The sequence below is a fragment of the Sus scrofa genome, chromosome 17 (assembly GCF_054392235.1).
Source record: "Sus scrofa isolate SSC_HxYL_T2T_F1_AM1 chromosome 17, Sscrofa_HxYL_maternal_Yorkshire_Landrace_v2.0, whole genome shotgun sequence".
NCBI lineage: Eukaryota > Metazoa > Chordata > Mammalia > Artiodactyla > Suidae > Sus > Sus scrofa.
In genome coordinates this window covers 62,806,218-62,826,190 of record NC_139399.1, presented here as the reverse complement: position 1 = coordinate 62,826,190, position 19,973 = coordinate 62,806,218, and positions in this window count along the sequence as shown.

Genomic DNA, 19,973 nt, shown 5'->3' with positions numbered 1-19,973 from the left:
GCAGGACAAAGCCACCTTCAGCCTCAGAGGACTCCAAACCGCCAATCGTGACTCAGCTCCGGGAAGGACGCCAAGCACAAGGAAACCAGATCCCAGCTTCTGCAGAGAAATGGTGCTCCAGCCACATGAACGAGGTTTCAAAATGTCCCTTTGTGTCCCTCGCCCCAAGGAACGAGGTGGGAAGGAGTGTCAGATTTAACGAACCCTCCATCCCTGCCCTGTACCTACTCCTGTCTTGGGAAGCTCAGAGGCACCCACTTTCAGTTCAGCACGACTTCTTTGCCCACTGAAGATGGCCCTGTGGGGAAGTCAATGTTATCCAATTTCATAGGACACATTACGGCTTCAAAGGAAATTCCACCAAAACGTCCACACACTGTCCTAGGTTCCACCGTAACTGGACCCTCTGAGCCTCATGGTCACATGTTAAGGGCAACTAGAGCCACAGGCAGCCTCGCCCCAATTATGAATTTACAAGCTGTTGACTTGCCACATGCAGGCCTTTTCAATTGTTAAAGGCAGACCCAGGAAAACGTTGAATTCTCTGCCCGACTGCGTGTTGCACATTGTCGACAATTGGGCAATGTCAGGCTTCAAAGGGCTTGAAACCCAGCGGCGTGTCTGCATGAATCACTAACCCTTCAAAGCAGATCCCAACACAATGCAGAGCCGTTAAATGCCTGGGTCGTGTCCTAACCAGGAAAATAAATTCCTGTTTTGAAAGGGAAACCATTTTCCCTTTTTCTGATGAATGGCATAGGTTTGTGTTTTGAAAATTGCTGGCAGAGCAATAATGAATTTATCTTCATGTTCTTATTATAATTCTTAATAAAAGTCTGATTTATGTGGCAGCTTTATCAGCCCGCAGACATTGTGTGTAGCACCTGGAATGGCTTCATTTCATCCAAGCTGAAACACAGCTCTTGGGATGGGTCCCAAGAGTCACTTAAGTGGCGTAACCAATGCTTAGCATTAGAATTTGAAAAGAGCAAACACAGAAATGATGGTTAAAGGAAATGAGGAAATATATCAACTCAGATCATCTTCTGAGCAGAAGATTTACAATGTCTGTGGGCTTTTTCTCTTCCCTTTAAAAATTTTTGGTTACTGTTTTCTCTTAACTGCATGATGTAAGTATTTATCTCAAAGAGCTTTACCAAAAATCTTGGTTCTTTTTGATAATCAAGACCAAGACTCATCTCCCGAAGAGAAGGTCCCCTTCTCAAAACTGGAGCCATCCGACTGAATCCTTCTGTTTTTCAGTGGGGAAAAAAGGCCATGCGAGAGCTCTTCGTGGTTTTCAATGGCAGTTCAGGGCTTTTGTGAGGCAGAGAAGGCCTCCAAGAATAGAAGCGAGACGGAGCAAGAGAAGAAAGAGAAAGGAGAAGATGCAGGACTCGAGAAAGGATGCCCCCTGTCGAGGGCTTCTCTGGGTGCACATCACCCTCACTCACCTCTTTGCTTTCCAACCAGACCCATCTCTGCCCTCCTCTGTTCCTGAGAGGCTGACCTCCAGGGACCTCCTTCTCCTTTCATTTGGCTGCAGCCAACGCGAGTCAAGCATCAGCAGGAAATCAGAGGAGGGGAACGGAGAAGGATCAGCGTGTCGCTCCTGTCACCCCTCCAGCCATGTGTCCACACCTCGTTTCAGTACACTAGGTTACATTGCCTCCCAGGAAGCCCATTCTCCCCACCTCAGCTTCCCCTGGGCATCTGCAAGAAATCGCTCTCCTTCTTACCTCTTAAACTAAGTCCTTAGCACAGGTAGTGTTTTGAGAAGGTCCCTCAAGTCAATGAAAGAAACACGTGTTTGTTTCTGATAACCAGAGGGAATATATCCTATCAGGTACTCCAGCATGAACCATGTCCCCTAAACAAAAAAAAACTAAATCCCTTTTCCTACAATGGCAGGTAAATAACACACGAAGTGTCAAGCTAGTAAGCTAATTTACTTTTTTAAAGAGAACATCCTACCAGACAGAAGAACTTTAAGCCCTGATAAAATGACTTCTAAGAAGGAAGAAAAGAGATTTGGTGAGAAAAAAAAAAAAAAAAAAAACACTTAGAAATGAAGCCAAGGTTGATAAACATATATTATTCATGAAGCATAAATCTACTTGGCTAGAGAATGGTGCTCGCAGAATCTCTTGGGGCCCAGGAATAAGGATCATTGGAAAAAAATATTTCTCCTATGAAATTGTTCAAGTGATTATTTTTAGAGAGTGTCAAGATAATTGTTTTGCTTTGATTACTTTAATCAGTATCACGGCAAGCAATTTACCACTTTTCAGATTCGCATATTCTTCCCAAACTGAACTATAATTTTCTGTGAAACTTTCACTGTGGTTCTTCCATGTATCTTGTCAGCTTCTAACATTTCAAAAATTACAGCGTTTCTACTTTACTCTTTTCATATATAAAGCGGCAGGTTTTTCTTTGAAAGGAATTATTGAAAATGAAATACGCTTTTTTTTTAAGGGAGAAAACTGACCTAACTCTACCTTTGTTACCTCCGTCTTACATGAATATCTGCTTAAAGGAGAACTGAAATGTATTCAATTCAATGATTACTTCATTTACGGAAGGAAATGTAGCGGATGTATTTGGGGGAGGGGGAGGAGTTCCCGCTGTGGCTCAGTGGGTTAAGAACCCACCTAGTATCCATGAGGATGTGGGCTCCATCTCTGGCCTCGCTCAGTGAGTTAAAGCATCTGGCACTGCCATGAGCTGTGGTGCAGGTCACGGATGCGGCTTGAATCTGGCCTTGCTGTGACTGTGGTGTAGGCCTGAAGGTGTAGCTCCGATTCGACCCCTAGTCTGGAAACTTCCGTATGCCACAGATGCGGCCCGAAAAAGGGAAAGAAAAAAAGAAAGGCATAAACCAGAAGCCCAAACTTAAAGGCGGCGACTAGATCCACCTCCGAGAAGCTTCAGTGGAATCCGAGGGCCCTTCTCTGAACCACACACACAGACCAACATACCAACTCATCGCTCAAGCCAAGAGCAAACGCAACCACCAAAGAGAAACCAAAAGACTGTGTGAATTCCTCTGCTGAGCACGTTACGGCCAAAGCACTTAAACCAAGGCTTTCAGGAGCACCCATGAGATATCTTCTCCCACCCATTTTGGCCCGTAGCCCAGTTACCGCCCCCCCCCCCGAGGTCAGTTATGGCCCATGAATCGCCATCCCCAACAGGGGTTATGGTAAAATCACCGGGTGAACTCATCAGGAACTTTGTGTACAGCAAAAAATTAAGTCTGAAGGAGGAAAAGTGTCCCACGTGGATGGGAGCCCAAATCCCCCCTCACAGGCACTTGCTCCTGAGCTACATGACCTGCTCTCCCACCAGCCGCCCCGCAGCTAATATTGGATTTGAACTCCAAGGTTCACCACATCCAGACTTTGGAATAGTTTATTATCTCATGCTGGTCATTCTGAGGAAGACTAATAAAATAACCAATTACAAACGTGATCAAGGAGTCCCCGCTGTGGTGCATCAGAAAGGCATCTGACTAGTATCTATGAGGATGCGGATTCCACCCCTGGCCTCGCTCAGTGGGTCAAGGATCCAGCTTTGTGGTGAGCCATGGTGTAGGTCACAGACATAGCTCAGATCCTGAATTGCTGTGGCTGTGGGGTAGGCCGGAAGCTGCAGTTCCCAGGTCAGCCCCTTGCCTGGGAACTTCCACATGCTGCAGGTGCAGCCCAAAAGGCAAAAAAAAAAAAAAAGTGGTGGTCCATTGGCCAATAGAAAGTGATGGAGAAAAGGAAAGAGAAATCTGAAGAGAAAGAAGATAATTGCCTGGGGAAACAATTGTATAGATTTAGCACGATTCTCTGGGTTGAATTTTTTTTTTTTTTTTTTTGCATCAGAACAAATAAGCATCTAAAGGCTTAAAATGATTCTGATTTGACAGTAATGCGATTTCTCCGGAAGAGAAGGCTAATGATAACCTGCCACACACAGGACTCTCTGAGGCTCCTTCCCAAAGCCAGTTCTCATCTGCAGTCAGCTGAGACAGTGGGGTAAAGTCCTGGTGTCCCGGGCTACATCTTAAGCACAGATTGGGGTCACCGCGGAATATTACGTGAATATCCTGGAACTCCTCGTGTAGGGAACGTGCCGCATATAAACCAGCTCCCCCAAGGATATCCATGTAAGTACATCCGGAACACGGAGATTCCTTTGCTCTTTCCTTCTCTGCCTCCTTCTGCACGCCTGGGCCAACTCCAATACTCCTGCGGGGACAGGAATTTATTCTTGACTTAATATGATGGGTGCACGAGATGCAACAGGCAAGATGAACCTCCCTCCACTGTCTCAGGCGCCTCAGCAACCAGCTCGGTAAACACCTCCAGACCACACCACCCCTTTCAAAGCCCCCCCTGGCTCTCATCTCTGCAATTTTCCGCCAAGCTGCTTCCCGTTAGGGACCCTTTGGAAGACGTGTTTCCTCCCCCTGTCTCCTCTGAGTGTTCCCACTTGCAGGCAGATAGTGACAACTGAAAAACACCCAGTGTTTTCTGTGGCATAGAAATGAGAAGGCACTAGTTTGAATTCTCATTTTTCTCCTCCCTTCTTCAAATGCCATAACCCTTCCCAAACCCCATGCTGTTCAAGACGTGACCAAGACCGTCACATCGTCACGTTTGTGACTCTCTCCCCTCAAAATAGAGATGTGCCAACTACTGAGAGTTAAACTTGGCTTGACCCATCTCACCAGCCATTAACACACGCACATACTCTGGTTTCTCTCATAGCACATAAATCGCTCACCTTTGAAAACACACACACACATTCTTCTTTTCCTTGATTCAAATTTCTGAACTACTTATTTAAGAATAAGCAAAATTACCAATGATACGTTTAAACACTAAAGACACGAAGAGAGGCGACCCCGTCGGTGTGCAGCAGGAAATGAATCTGACAAGTATCCATGAGGTCGTGTGTTCGATCCCTGGTCTTGCTTGGTGAGTTGAGGATCTGGCGTTGCTGTGGCTGTGGTGTACGCCTACAGTTGAAGCTCTGATTTGACCCCTAGCATGGAAACTTCCATATACCACAGGTGCAGCCCTAAAAAGCCAAAAAAAAAAGACACAAAGAGTATATAGTGCATTAAAAATAATTACAAGCTTGAAACCAACATGAATCTGAACAGCCTTATATATCAGAAAACTGGCCCCTAAAGAAAAAGCACAGCCTCTCTGTGAAGCAGGTACGTTACATGATCCCGTTTTACAGATGAAAAAGCTGAGGCACAGGCAGGAGTAACCTATTCCAAGATCAGTGACAGGACTGGGGACCCACCCCAGCAGGGGGACCCCCAAGCTGCACACTAAAGGCTAGGCTCTGATGCCTTCCTACAGAGAGGAGGCAAATAGGAGGATGCATTGGGGGTTTCTATATGCCCCAGTGCTGTGCTTGGGTGGGGAGTGGGTGGGGGGGTGAGGAAAGCAGACACGGTCCCTTCCCTGTGACAATGCCAGGCTGGCGGGAGAGCAGGACATCCACCCCAAGTCCCTGACCAGGCGTGGCTGGTGCCTGGGGCCGTGAGTGCCTGAGCAGTGGCTTTGTTCCAGTTAGGGGCACGCGTCTGGTCATTAAAAGTGCTCCTACAGAGACCCTTCAGTGTGTTGTCCTCCTTTGAGGGTGACATTTCTAAGAGCACCCGATTTACCCAAATTCGTGTCGTATTTATTTATTTATTTATTTTTAATGATTTTTATTTTTTCCATCATTGCTGGTTTACAGTGTTCCGTCAATTTTCTACTGTACAGCCAGGTAACCCAGTCCCACACATATGTATATGTATATATATATATATATATATATATATATATATATACATGATCACGCTCCAGCATAAGTGACTAGATATAGTTCCCTGTGCTATACAGCAGGGTCTCATTGCTTATCCATTCCAAAGGCAATAGTTTGCATCTATTAATCCCAAACTCCCAGTCCATCCCACTCCCTCCCTCCCCCTTGGCAACCACAAATCTGTTCTTCAAGTCCATGAGTTTCTTTTCTGTGGAAAGAGTCATTTGTGCCGTATATTAGATTCCAGATATAAGTGATATTATATGGTATTTGTCTTTCTCTTTCTGACTTACTTCACTCGGTATGAGAGTCTCTCGTTCCGTCCATGTTGCTACAAATTGCATTATTTTGTTCTTTTTTATGTCTTAGTAGTATTCCATTGTGTATATATACCACATCTTCTTAATCCAGTCATCTGTCGATGGACATGGAGGTTGTTTCCATGTCTTGGCTATTGTGAATAGTGCTGCAATGAACATACAGATGCCTGTGTCTTTTTCAGGGAAAGTTTGGTCTGGATATATGCCCAAGAGTGGGATTGCTGGGTCATATGGTAGTTCTATATTTAGTTTTCTAAGATGCCTCCATACTGTTTTCCATAGTGGTTGTACCAATGTACATTCCCACCAACAGTGCAGGAGGGTTCCCTTTTCTCCACATCCTCTCTAGCATTTGTTATTTGTGGACTTATTAATGATGGCCATTCTGACTGGTGTGAGATGGTACCTCACAGTAGTTTTGATTTGCATTTCTCTAATAATCAGGGATGTTGAGTATTTTTTCATGTGCTTGTTGGCCATCTGTAGATCTTCTTTGGAGAAATGTCTATTCAGGTCTTCTGCTAATTTTTCAATGGGGTTGTTGAGTTTTTTTGCTGTTGAGTTGTTTAAGTTGTTTGTATATTTTAGAGATTAAGCCCTTGTCAGCTGCATCTTTTGAAACTATTTCTCCCATTCTGTAAGTTGTCTTTTGGGTTTTTTTTTTAATTGTTTTCTTTCCTGTGCAAAAACTTGTCAGTTTGATTAGGTCCCATTGGTTTATTTTTGTTTTTATTTCTGTTGCCTTGGGAGACTAACCTGAGAAAACATTTATAAGTTTGATGTCAGAGAATGTTTTGCCTATGTTCTCTTCTAGGCATTTGATGGTGTCTTGTCTTATGTTTAAGTCTTGAAGCCATTTTGAGTTTATTTTGGGCATGGTGTGAGAGGGTGTTCCAGTTTCATTGATTTACATGTGGGTGTCCAGTTTTCCCAGTACCACTACTGAAAAGACTTTTTCCCATTTTATATTCTTGCCTCCTTTGTCGAAGATTAATTGACCATAGGTGTCTGGGTTTATTACTGGGTTCTCTGTTCTGTTCCATTCGTCTGTATGTCTGTTTTGGTACCAGTACCACACTGTCTTGATGACTGTGGCTTTGTAATATTGCCTGAAGTCTGAGAGAGTGATGCTTCTGGTTTGGTTTTTGTTCTTCAGGATTGCTTTGCCAAGTCCGGGTCTTTTGTGATTCTATATAAATTTTTATATTGTTTTTTCTAGTTCTGTGAAAAATGTCATGGGTCATTTGATAAATTCATATCATATTTAAAGCACATGCTTAGGGAGTTCCCATTGTGGCTCGGTGGTAACAAACCCAACTAGTATCCATGAAGATGTGGGTTCCATCCTTGGCCTCTCTCAGTGGGTTAAGGGTGCGGCGTTGCCATAAGCTGTGGTATAGGTGGATCCTGCTGAATCCAAGATGTGGCTTGGATCCCTCATTGCTGCGGCTGTGGTGTAGGCTGGCAGTTGCAGTTCTGATGTGACTCCTAGCCTGGGACCTGCCATATGCCGCAGGTACGGCCCTAAAAAATAAGTAAATAAATAAAGCACACACTCAGCTTAGAATTTCCTTTTCAGGGTCTCAGAGCACACGGGGAAACTCCTCCCACCTACTCTGAGGTATTTGCAACAGGGGAGATTCCTTCCTTCCCTTCACAAGTCAAAACTAGTGTAGCGCCCCGTCAGCCAGGTACAGATATGACCTGCCTAGATGTACCAGGTGTATAAAATCAGAAACATCACATACATGTACTCTGAAAACCTTGGGAATTGTTTAGCCTTAGAAGAGCCTCAGGAGTGCATTCGTATATTAATGAGGCTCTGAAATATATATTCCCCTAAAGGCTTTCATCTCAGGTACCTTAGGGCTGATTGAATTAGGATCTGATTTTTTTTTTTTTCACAGCCACATGGAAAAATGGATGAGACCTGGAAAAAATTATTTATCACTTGTGAAAAAGAAAGATCAAAAGACATGTGATTGATGTTTAATTAAATACCTAGAAAATGTAAAACTATGTTGATAATTGCTATTCAAGTTAGTGCCTACATAGTACGTGTGTGTATATATGTGTGGGATAGGCTTATACGTGTGTATAATAGAAATATGACTTAGTGTGTGATGTGGTTGAAGTTAGATCTGTAATGGTTTGTGGTAGAACATCCCAGATAGAAGAAGATTCTGACTTTGAAGGAAAGAAAATTGTGAAAAAAAAAAAAAAATGGGGGTAGGGGCAGCACCAAAGATTTAACTGCATTTTGGATTAGGCTTCTAAAGAACAACCAAAAGTGGTTATCTGTTTTCTGCTCAGCAGGTTTTTAAAATATTTCTTTACATTAACTGTCCCAAATGAGCAGCCACTATTTCACAGCAAGGGGGCCCCTGAATTCCTGTCCCACCCACAGCTGTTGAATGACAGTCAATTCCTCTTCAAGACTTGAGCCTAACTGGCATCTTCCAAGCCCTCTTGGGTTCTGCTCTGGCACCGAGAGACAGAGACAAAACCAACAGTGTCTTCTTGCCTGACTCTTTGGCAAGAAACAACTTGACTTCCCTTCCCGGTGAGGGTGAGGAATGTTGCCCAATGAACCTGGTAACCTCCCCTCCCTCCAGCTGGTCTGGGTGATTCAGCAGGAGACCTGCCTGTTGGTTCTCCTTTTGCTTTGCCTTTTGATGAGTCTGGACACAGAAGCGATTCAGAGGGCTCCCTCTGGAGCTCCTGCAAGGAGCCCGGGAAGACTCAGGGTTGGAGGGGCTACGGGGGCTGCCTGGGGAAGGTCCTTTCTGCACAAACCTAGCTGGCTTCCGCGGCTCGCTCCCTTTCTTTCCCTCAAGGAACCGGAGGATGAATCACCAGCTTGAAAGACCCCATTCTTTCCTCCCTCATAAACAAAAACAAAATGTTCAAACCCCATGAAAAAGTTCCCTCTGACTCTGTTTACCTCAAGGCTGACGGTGGTTTGCATATGTCAGCACACTTTCTTCGTCTCTGGCAGGGGTTTCCTAGACCAAGGTTCTAAGCCTGCAGGGGTGATCTAGGAACCCCAGAAAGACCATCAATCCTTGGATGTGTGTAGGCAAGGATTTGGGAGGATAGGGTTTGTAGCTGGGGGCTCAGAGTTAAGAATCTCTGATCTCTCTGAACCGACTGAGCTGGAGGAGCCCATCCCTCTTGAATTTGCACTTGAAACCAGGCATCGTCTGGGTATTCGTTTAACCCTCCTGACCCACTTACGAGCTGGCATTGTGATTCTCATTACCACCTTCCTACCAACCTCAGATGAACCAACAAATAAAAACGGCACAACCGGGAATCAGACACAGGGCTCTGGTTCCAGCACTCATGTTTCTGACCATGCCCAGCGCTGCCCCCTGAGGGAGAAACTGTGAAGGAAAAATAGACCCAACAGAGAAGAAAGAGTGAACGATCTGGGCTATGTGTTGATTAAACTACCAGGTGTTTTTTAGCAAACTTTCCTGTGCTTTATGGGCACAGCTTGTGTAAAATCTTCTGGGCAAGAACTGCCGACAAAATTCATCTAACACCCTTGGAATTGTGTTTCAATGTCCCCAAAGATGCTCTCTCTCTCCCCACCATCATTTCACAGGGAATATATGCTGTCTAGGGACACACACACCTCAGGATATGGGCTTTTATAAGCATCCACCTTTAATGAGATAAGCATTGTCCACTGTTTGCATTTCTCTCTCCCAATGCGAAGTGATTCGTAGGTGCAGGTTATGAATTTAGTCATGCTGATCCTGGTCATAGGTTTTGATGGACGGAGTTGGAGCTCTGGGTAATCAGATCGTTCTGTCTGTGCTATTTAATGCTTGAAAGCAAGATGCCTCTAAGAACATTAGCAGTGGAAGTGTTAGTAGACCTGGTAGTATTTATACCATATGTGGACTTGGCATGTGCATACACATGCATATATAGTAGTCCATATATGGACTTTGTTTACGGGCCAGATACTATGCTAATAATACTGCTTGTATATTTTTTAATTTTACTGGATTCTAGTTGCCTTAAAATGTTGCATTAACTTCTGCTGTACAGCAAAGGGATTCAGATATACATATATATTTTTTCATATTCTTTTCCATGATGATTTCTCATAGGATCGTGAATATGTTTCCCTGTGCTATAGGTAGGATCTTGTTATTTATCCATCCTATACGTAATAGTTTGCATCTGCTAATCCCAAACTCCCAAAGGCTGTCTTTTTAGGGCTGCACCCACGGCATATGGAGGTTCCCAGGCTAGGGGTCAAATTGGAGCTATAGCTGCCGGCCTACACCACAGCCCCAGCAACGCCAGATCCGAGCCACATCTGCCATCTATACCACAGCTCACGGCCAACACCAGATCCTTAACCCACTGAGCGAGGCCAGGAATCGAACTCGTAACTTCATGGTTCCTAGTCGGATCCATTTCTGCTGCACCATGATGGGAACTCCATGTTTTATATCATTTTATCTTCATAACTTTCCAAGGGGAGATACTGTTATTACCTTTTTCGCAGATAAGCAACAGAGGCAACGAGAAGTTGAGTCAGACATTGACTAGAGCCACACAGATGATAAAGCTCAGAGCCATGAAAGACACTGACGCGAACCCGTCGCTCTAAAGTTTTGCTTTTGCTGCCTTGTGTCTTGGAAGTGTGTGTGTCGTCTAATTTGTCACTCACCTTTTCACAGATGAAAGCTCAGATTTCTATCTCCCATTCTTTGATTAAATGTCTCCTCTCTTCTAAAGTGTTGGAGGCACAGCAACGATTTTAGCTTTTCTTTGGTAGACAGTGTCTGTTTAACGACTTTAGTGATGGCCATCTCTTTTTTTTGAATATAATTTTTTTCTATTTTTTTAAATTGTTATTTCCTCACTACAATTGATGGGTATCCTAAAGTAAACACATGTGTTTGTTAAAGAGGAAAAAATTATCATCTGGGGCAATTGCCTTGTCTTAAATGACCGACTTAACCCGAAACTGAAGTTCATGGGGGTTACAACTCATGTCTGACTCACTCTCTGGGTTTGCTTGGAAATCCAGGAGAAAGACTTTACGCCCCGCTGGGTATCGTGCGGCAGTTTTTCTTGTTGTTGCCTTGAAGATGCTGATGCCTCAAAGATGCTCAGATGGAATCAAGGCGTAGAAGCAACAGGGCATGAAAAATCAAACTAGCCTCCTGGTCTCGTTCCAAGTGCAGAGGTGGAAATGTTTCCAGTGGCTGCTTTCATGAGGGAAGGAGGGGTATTGGGGCATTAAAGATTTACCAAATTGTATTTTTGGGAATTCTATTTTTGAACTTTTGCTGAGCAAAACCTTCACACCTCATGAACCCGGACTCTGAACATCCTCTCTCTAGTTTACTATAAAAAGAAGATTCTTTAATAAAACATAGGGTGAGGTGAGCGTTTAAAAATTTCTTTAGTTCTCACTAGCCTTCCTTGTGGTTCCTGTATTTCTGGCTGAACAAGCCAAAGCCGGTAAGTGGTAGGGAAGAAACACAAATAAAACATTGTCTTTATGTGAGGTCCCGATTCAGAAAGAAGAGTTAAAGAAATTATCACGCCAAGGGTTCCCGACCTAAATAAACAGTGTTGTCTTGGAAGAAAAAAAAACACTGCCCGGCTGGAAGTGAGGGGGGAATGCTGCTGTCAGGAAGTGTGTGGGGTGCTGGAAGTTTCTGTAACACAAGTCACAGGCAGGCAGGTTTTGAACCAAATGTGGACATCAGAAAGGCTTTCTTTGGTTTAAAACATGGTGTGTTTTAAACGTTTGAATTGGTCAACAACTTCCAAAAAGCGGGAGATTTCATGCCCCAAACTGGGACCTTTCCTTCTCTTTGACAGTTAGACCCGGCTCCTGGGGGCCTGCTTCCTGCTCAGCAGGTGGTACCGCTGGGGGACTGAATCGGCTCTGAAGAGGTCAGGCCCTCGCTGGATTGCCCTGCTCTCCACCCATCCCTGTTACCTCCCACCCGGTCTGTGTCACTCACTGAAACCCTTGCCCCGCTTTCTATGCAGCCGGGTTTTTAGCATGTGTTCGGGGCCGTGGGCAAGTCCTCTATTTAACTCCAGTCCCCATTTATTTACCTCTGGAGCAACAGCAAAACAACAACAACCACAACAACAGTTGAAAAAGTAAAAGGCTCTCTGGTTTCCTTCCGCTGTGAAATTCTGTACGAGGAGAACCCTTCCTCCAACATATTTCATGTCCGGAAACACTGGCCTCGGCAATTACCAGAGCTCAGTGCCCCTTCCATCTGCTTCTCACTGACCAGCAGTCCCAAAAGAAGGAAAATTATTCCATCCTGTAGATTTTGTTTCATTTTCCCAATTCTTAGCCCCACGCATCCTCACTGATGTGTATTTCGAGTGAAACCGCTATGAAAAAGCACCTTCCCTTTTGTAGCGTTCCTCTCCACTGTTAAAAAGCAGATATCCATCAAAGACCTGCCTCACGAGTACGAAAGGCTGGGTTTTAAGTCTTTCCTTTGAGATGCCCCTGAGCCTTCCCACTGTCAGTGTAGGATCTGGGAACGAAGATCAAGCAAAGTCCCCCAAATGCCCTCCCACCCCCACTTTCAAAGCATCCTGGGAGATCACCCCCAATCTGTTCAGGCACGCAGACCCCAGGCAGCTCAGCACTGATCAAACACGCAGTGAGAGCATCAGTGGTCCCAGCAGAGTGAGCTGCTCAGCTCATTTATTCCACCAGAAAAAATCACTGCAAGCAACACAGCGTCATGTTTAGGGGCTCCGCTTCCTGTTCCAAAGATGAACAGATAGAAAGCCTTGATCCCCTGCTCGCACCCTTCCAAAGTTTTCTCCATCAGATGGTAAGAGCAGGATGGTTGTAAGAGCTGAAAACAAGTAGGCATGCAATGCACTTAGCTTAGACCTTGGAATATGGCTCATCATCCTGATAAGGACAGCGATAATAATAACGATATTTACTGAGCCCTTAGTAGCGCTAGGCTCTGTTAACTGTTTTATACCCATGATAACATTTAACCCTCACAACAGCCCAATGCAACAAATCCTGTTATTACCATGCTTTTTTTTTTCTTTCAAATAAGAACCAATAACAGACTCAGAGTTGTTCAGTAATTTTCCCAAGTTCACACAGTAATTGTTAGAGCCAGAATTTGAATCTAACGTTTGCCATCCTAACCACACTGCCATTTACACATTTAATGTTCATGAAAACTTTAGATGTGGATGCTATTGGTTGGCCCCCTTTTACAGATGAGGAAACTGAGGCACTGACCACTTGAGCGACTTGTCCCAGGTCATCTAGGTCAGGCAGTCTCTTATCCACTGCCCTGGGGGCCAGACACCAGGCAGAGTCCTCTGTACATGGCTCCTTTTGATCTTTGCAAACACTGTAAGAAATGGGTTATCACCCTGTGTTATAAATCAGGACACCTAGACTTGAAGACATGCCATAAATTGCTTCTACTGACACAGCAATCACATGGGGTTACTGAGATTCAGCTCTGGCGGTGGCTGACCACAGAGCTGGTGGCCTGAACTGTCATAAAACCCAATGGCCTCCTCCCTGTCTTGATGGCCAAGATCTCAAGTGTCCTCTTCCATGGCTTTTTTTTTTTTCTCTCATAAATTCAAAAAAATAGACTTCTCTAGATGTGGCCTCACCCTGGACTAAACTTTAATCTCAGGAACTCATTTAAAGGTCACAGCTCCCAAACAGAGGTGCTGGGGGTCTGCCAATGATTGCCAGCTGAACTTCATCCCTCCACAACTCCCTGGAAAGTCACTGGGTTCATGTATTGCAAAACAATCAGAGACATCTTCTTCCAGCCTCTTAGGCAAACAAACAGAGCAAAAACTGCTTTCACACCAAATGCGTCCTCAACTCAGAGAACCAAGTTCAACCTGGTTCTGGAAAACTCTTCATCAGAGCATGTTTGGTACCCAATAGCTAAGAGATTGATCAGGTATCTTTATAAACGTACCTAAAAAAAACTTAGTTTTCCCCCCTAAAATTTAAAATAGAAAAGATCAGGAGTTCCCGTCGTGGCGCAGTGGTTAGCGAATCTGACTAGGAACCATAACGTTTCGGGTTCGGTCCCTGCCCTTGCTCAGTGGGTTAATGATCCGGCATTGCCGTGAGCTGTGGTGTAGGTTGCAGACGCGGCTCGAATCCCGTGTTGCTGTGGCTCTGGCGTAGGCCGGTGGCTACAGCTCCATTTAGACCCCTAGCCTGGGAATCTCCATATGCCGCGAGAGCGGCCAAAGAAATAGCAAAAAGACAAAAAAAAAAAAAAAAGAAAAAAAAAGAAAAAAAAAAAAAGAAAGCAAAGATGAAGAAGGTGACTTAGCTGCACAAATGATCTTATATATAATATGTAATGCATTTGAATAAAGATATATTTGGATGCATTTAAAAAAAAAAGAAAAGAAAAGATCAAGAAACTCCAAGGTGGATAAATGCTCAGATTCAGTCTGTTATCGTTGAGGGTTGGTTCAGGGATCAGAACCATGAAGAGTAATCTAAAAAGGAGTTTCTTATGGGACGGGATCTTAATCTGAGAGTGGGGGCAGGGTAGGGACTCAGGCTGGGGCGAATTTACTTCTCTCTTCTAAATCGGGTGCAGATTTCTCTTGCAAACCCCAACTGGAAATACGCAGGAGAGCAAATCCGAGGAAATGTCCTACCTTAGCTAGAGTGACACAGTGCAGATCTACCATCCATCAGATGGGATTCCATACCTGAAAACGACTAATAGAAGCAAATGCACTGTTTCATCCATCCTTTTCACTCATTTCACCAATATTTAGCATTATTTACTAGACACAAGGGAGACACAGGTGGACAAAATGAGGTCTTAGTTCTGCTGAAAACCACTTCTTCTTTCCCCCGGATACTGGCTTCCCTGCTTCCTTTGGGAAACACCTGTCCCGTCTCATCGATTTCTCCAGAAAAGTGCCAAAGTGGTCCTTTTCAACGTGGATCCTTACTCTTACTCTGTCACTCCTTACTCTCAACCTCCCACTCCAAAGACCTCACCGCAGACTGGAAACCCTCCACGGTCTGGCCTTGGCCACCTCCTGGTTCTCATTTCCTCCTCAGCCCGCTGGTGCCCTCTGCCCCAGCTCGCACCCGCACCAGCCTCCAAGCTGTTCCTCCATCACACCTGGCCAGTCCCTGCCTTCAGGTCAGTGCACTGCCCGTCCCTCCTGCCAGGACCTCTCCTCCCCAGAGCCTCATGGCCCTCGTCCTCACTTCTTCTTAATCTCCCCTCCAGTGTCACCTCCTGAACCAGGTCCTCTCTGTCCCCACGCATTGAACCTTCTAGGATGCTCGCTCTCCACGAACCAGCTTCCTGTCTCCTGAAGGTGACTCACAGTATACATGCATCTCCTCGGTCTCCTCCCCTGCAGAGGGCACTCTGGGAGGGCAGGGACTCTGTTTTATCCAGAGTGACTTTGTCCCTGCCTAACTCTCTGGCCCATTTCCTGGTTTTATTTCCTTCATAGCGCAGTTCACGGTATGAATCAACCTAGTAATCACGGCACTTGCTCGTTTACTGCCATCGCTCCCTGCCATAAGGCCAACCCTGGGAGCGATGGGGGGTTGGGCAGGGGGGGACCTGCAAGGTCTAAAACCAGGGACCTTACGCAGGAGCAGAGAGGGGCCCTCTCTGTGAGAGACCTGCTCAAAAGCAACTTTATGTTCAAGGAAGCAATCTGGAAATAAAATTATTCCAGTGAATTGCATCTTAGAAATTTTCAAGCACCACCTCACCAAGCCATCAAAATTGACCTCGCCAATCGAGGGGCTTCCTGAGACTACACACATGACAGGAACACATCATTACGCATGGAGTTTTCCTGTTCAAATGCTTAACCTGAATCTAATCAGGAGGAAGCAATCAAAAGCAAACCCAGGAGTTTCCGCTGCAGCTCAGCAGGTTAAGAACCCAACTAATATCCGTGAGGATGCAGGTTCGATCCCTGGCCTCACACAGTGGGTTAAGGATCCGGCATTGCCACAAGCTGTGGAGTAGGTTGCAGGTGTGGTTTGGATCTGGTGTAACAGTGGCTGTGGCTGTGGTCTGCAGCTGCAGCTCCCAATTCAACCCCTCGCCCAGGAAATTACATGTGCTGCAGGTGTGGCCAAAGAAAGAAAGAAAGAAAGGAAGGAAGGAAGGAAGGAAGGAAGGAAGAAAGAAAGAGAAAGAAAGAAAGAAAGAAAGAAAGAAAGAAAGAAAGAAAGAAAGAAAGAAAGAAAGAAAGAAAGAAAGAAAGAAAGAAAGAAAGAAAAAGCAAACCCAAACTAAGGGTCATTCTACAGACGAGCTGGCCTGCACTCTCCAAGCCTCAAAGCTGTCCATGTCTGAAAACACAATGAAGGGCAAGGAACTATTCTAGAACAAAGGGAACTAGAGAAACATGATAAGACCATGTATGACCCTGGATCCCGGGTCAGAAAATTAAGCACTTTAAATAGCATTTGTGGGTAGAGGGCAATTAGGAAGATTTGAATATGGACTAAACTGATGGCAGCTTTGTATCAATGATACATTTTCAGAATTTGGTAATCTCTCGAGCTTCTGTGAGAGAATGCTCTTGTTCCTGGGCAAGGCTTATTGAGGGTGTTAGGAGTAAAAGAGCATGATGTGAGCAAGTGGCTCTCAAACGACTTAGCAGAGAAACAGGTGTGCATATATTAGCACGTAGAGTACATAGTACCGGATCTACAGTTTATCTCAGAGAGGGAGAGAGCAAATGTTAACAAATTGAAGAATCTGGGTGGAAGGTAAAAAAGAATTCATGGTACTACGCTTCCAACATTTCTGTAGTTTGAGATTTTCAAGGTAGAAAGTTGAAAAAAAATTTCAAGGCACCTGGATCGATGAATGGATAAAGAAAATGCAGTATGTACATACAGTGGAATATTATTTGGCCTTTAAAAAGGAGGAGAGCCTGCAATTTGGAACAACCCAGGGGAACCCTGAGACACTATGCTAAGTGAAAGAAGCTAGTCACAGAAGAACAACTTAGGCATGATCCACTGACTTGAGGGATGTTTGCTTGTTTGTTTGTTTGTTTGTCTTTTTTTTTTTTAAGGGCATATGGAGGTTCCCAGGCCAGGGGTCCAATTGAAGCTATAGCTGCCGGCCTACACCACAGCCACAGAAACACAGGAACTGAGCCGAGTCTGTGACCTACACCGCAGCTCACAGCAACGCCAGATCCTCAACCCACCAAGTGAGGCCAGGGATCGAACCCGTGTCCTCACAGATACTAGTCAGGTTCATTAACCGCTGAGCCACGACAGGAACTCTGACAGGAGAGATTTTAAATGGTCAGACTCATAGAAGCAAACGGTGGTCAGGTGCTGGGGGAAGGGGGAAACACAGAGTATGAAATTTCAGTCATACAACTAAAAAAATTTTAAAATAATTTTAGTAGTTCCCGTCGTGGCGGAGCGGAAACGAATCCAACTAGGAACCATGAGGTTGTGGGTTCAATCCCTGGCCTTGCTCAGTGGGTTAAGGATTCGGCATTGCTGTGAGCTGTGGCGTAGGTTGCAGATGCAGCTCAGATCTGGGGTGGCTGTGGCTGTGGTGTAGGCCGGCAGCTGTAGCTCCAATTTGACCCCTAGCATGGGAACTCCATATGCTGCAGGTGCAGCCCTAAAAAGCAAAAACTACCTACCTAACTAAATAAATAAAATAATTTAAAAAATTTCAATTGTGTGGACTTCCCTTGTGGCCCAGCAGGTTAAGGATCTGGTGTTGCCACTGCAGCAGCTGGGCTCACTGCTGTAGCATGGATTCAGTTGCTGGCCTGGGAACTCCCACAGGCTGCGAGCACAGCCAAAAAAAAAAATTTCAATTATGCAAGACGACTGAATTCTGCAGATCTGCTGTTCAACATCAGGTCTAGAGATAACATTGTATTTATACACTTAAAACTCTGGTAAGAGGAGGGATCTCATTTTAAGTGTTCTTTTTTTTTCTTTTTATGGCCACACCTGTCCTCCCGGACACAAGTTGGGTTCTAAACCCACTGAGCCACAATGGGAACTCCTTCATTTTAAGTGTTCTTGCTGCAATAAAATTAAAAAAAATTTTTTTTCTTTTAACCCAACCTACAACAAACCCACCCAGAGAGGAGAATTGTTTTGAGTTTTCATCTGGCTTCCTTGGAATGCAAGTTCTTTAATAATCCGGATAGCGCTTCCTGCCTTTGCTGAGTCATTCCATTGTTTAAATGTCAGTTCATGGTCCGTAAAATGTTTCACATGTTACTGTGCTGAGTTGGTAACTTACACGATATTGTGTACGGTGTTATCTGCTTTAGATTTCATATATATATTTTAACACACTGCCTCACTTAGTCACACACACACGTAGTCACCCACTGGTCTGTCCCCACTGACACTGATCTCACCATGAACTCGATGCCTCTCTGTCCCCGTTGTCCACTCACCTCTCCTTGGTGAAGTCACAGTTTAACCGGAAGGTCACACAGCTCCTTGGCCTCTCTGAACCTTCCTTTGGTAGGTCAGTAATAACCCCAAGCACCTGCTTCCCTCCGCAAGCCTCATCCAGGCTTGTGTGTGACTAAGTGAGGCAGTGTGTTGATTGGTTGCAGCAGAAAGATGGAGGGGTCAGGGAGGCAGGGATGCTGTGGCCCTGATCTTTAGCGCTTGCCAACCGCGTTACCTCCCTGCCCCCTTCCCCCCCGCACCTCCCATCCCCTGCGTGTGAAGGCATCGGCTGCCAGGACAGCTCAAAGAGTTGACACAGACCAAGAGGAAGCCCTATGAAATAATTAACTCAACCCTGACTCCACCTTGCACTCGATGACCTCTCATCAGAGCCCAGCAGAAAACAAGTTCTAAGACTTGGAACTGAAACCCACAAACCCCAAGCCTTTTACAGAAGGTTCGCAGCGGGAAGAAAACACTGTTCTGAAAAATGCATGTCGGGGCATAAGTGCTAAGCGAGTTGCGACTGCAAAACAGACAAAGCAAGAGGAGAGAGAGCAGCCAAGAAACACGATTCTAAGTTCTGAAACAGGAGTTCCCCTTGTGGCTCAGTGGGTTAGAAACCTCACATAGTGTCCGTGAGGAGGCAGCTCTGATCCCTGGCCTTGCTCAGTGGGTTAAGGATCCAGTGTTGCCACAAGCTGCAGCATAGGTCACAGATGCGGCTCAGATCTGGTATGGCCATGGCTGGGGCATGAGCTTGCAGCTGCCGTTCCCATCCTCCCTTGCCTGGGAATTTCCATATGCGGCAGGTGCAGCTAAAAAGCAAAAAAAAAAAAAAAAAAAAAAGAGAGAGAGAGAGAGAGAGCATTGAATTGCCCTGATTTCTTTTCAGCAAACCTAGTCCCCTATTCCTTCTTTCCAAGAAATAACGGCTTTCCTGAATTCCTGAATTTCCGATCCATCATTCCAAATATGCTTTATATAACAACCATATATGAACGTATTCATAATCAATATACGATGTCATTTGTAGGTTTCAGGCTGCATATATCTTTCTGTAATTTGCTTTCTATTCCACATGGCTCCTTTGAGATCCTGCCTTGCTGATGCAATTCATTCGAGCTCCAATTCATTTAGTTTAGCTTTGGTGTAAGAGTGAATGACTTTAGCCCAGTTTGCTGCTGGACCTTCAGTTTGATTCCCTTTTTGACCATCTCCCATCCTCCATCTGTTACCATTCCTTGTGCACATGTGTGAGGGCTCCTCCAGGCATCACGGAATCGCTACGACATAGGGATGCCCGTCCCCATCTTGACCTGATGTTGCCAAGTGACCCTGCAAAGTGGGTGCCA